Here is a 1,834-nt window from a genome sequence, read left to right on the forward strand (position 1 = left end):
TGACAGATGACAATACGCCAATTAGCACAAATGTTAAGTTCCGACAGTGCCTACAAGTGTGCCTACTGGCCGCTAAATGGCAATACCGGTTTCATATGTATATACCTGGTATAATCGCTCCATTTTTCTTCGAGGTATAGCGACAATTACGACGCCAGCGCTATCCAGCGTCGTTTAACTTAATTAAATTTGAGAGTAATGGGGATTCCCATCTGTCAGTTACATTTTGCGCTTTTGCTAAATAGTATTAAGTAAGTTTTAATTCGCCCACAATAATTGGATTTATTTCGGAGGAGATATATCAGTAAGTAAAATTTTTTTGTGTTTTCTGTTGTTGCTTCTACAGGTTTTATCGAAATTTGCTCACTTCAGCGCGACGCGGTCGACGAGTTCAGAATTATTTTCCTAACCTCAGTGAAACTTTCGCTCAAATATGTTTATTCGTTAACCGTGGCAGATCTTACCTGCAGTAAATTTTTACTTTTTTCTGTGATTGTTTTAAATCTGGTGTCCCGATTTATAGCTCGAACTCACTCATCCTCTGCCTTTTCCTCATTGCTGCTAAGGACGCTGTAGCAGACGACAGCAACAAAATTTAACTTCATTTTTTCTGTGATATTAGTGCATTACAATATTAGCAAAAATTAGCAGACAAGAAATTTATAGTACAAGGTTGATAATAGTTAAATAACGTTTTTACTAATTTTCCGAAAGATATTGTTATTTTTGTTCTGTTTAAAAATCTCTTTAAATTTTGGTATTCTTACTAATTTAAGGAGATTTGAATGCAAGAACGAACACGAAAGGTGCAATATATAAAGGTCATGTGGCTCGTACGATGCAGGGATGGTCATTAAAGTAAAACGATAAATGGAAGACATTTTGGAATAAAGTACACAACACCATGAGGAAGATAAGAGACAAAAACGGTGATTGTTTTAATAGAGAAAAAAATTTTCGGTTAGTTCCCAGTTATGAAACATTTTTCCTGGTTAAAAAAAAAAATTTATTATAATTATTTATGATTTATGTTTTTGACATAATTCAGTTATTCAAAATTTTCTTTTTTCTTTTTACCAGGTCAACAAAAAAGTTATTTTACAAATTCTTTGACTTTTCACTGCAAATTTTCTTTCAATTTGTCATTTTCCATGGCCATTCAAGTTTAAAAACAAAAATTCAAATCTTGTTATATTTATGATGCAGAATCAATATGAATGAAAAAAATGATTGATTAAAATGTTTGAGACAATTATTCGTGACAGTTTAAAGTGCCTTTTATAGAAATTTCGTTATTTTTCCAACATTTCCAGGTTTTCCATGACATGCGGGCCCTGCTTTTTGGAATCTGCCGAAAAATTTGCAAAAAGGTCAAAATTAAAAAATCTCGGTACGATTTCTTTGAAAATATTAAGTCTGTTTTTAAACTTTTAAAGCCCAAAATATTAACTTTAAACCTAGAAAAATTATTTATCAACCCAAATGTTTAATTTTCAAGAAATAAACAATTTAATTCTAGATCAAATAGTTGCATTTACAACCAAATAGTTGAACTTTCAACCTACAAAAACGAATTTTCAAACGAAAGAGAATTAACTTAACGAAAAAGTTTAAACTTCTAGCAAAAACAGTTTCATTTTCAACCAAATCGTTGGATTTTTAAGCTAAAAAGACGAATTTTCTGTATAAACAGACGAATGTCCAACAAAATAGTTAAACTTTAACAAAATAAGTCGACGAAGAGGGTGTGGATCTCGAAACAGTAAGGGTACGAGGGTTAGCGTTCGCAGATGATAAGGTTGTTACGGCAGAGTCTATCGAAGACCTACAAAGA

The sequence above is a fragment of the Belonocnema kinseyi genome, chromosome 10 (genome assembly GCF_010883055.1).
Source record: "Belonocnema kinseyi isolate 2016_QV_RU_SX_M_011 chromosome 10, B_treatae_v1, whole genome shotgun sequence".
Classification (NCBI taxonomy): Eukaryota; Metazoa; Arthropoda; class Insecta; order Hymenoptera; family Cynipidae; genus Belonocnema; species Belonocnema kinseyi.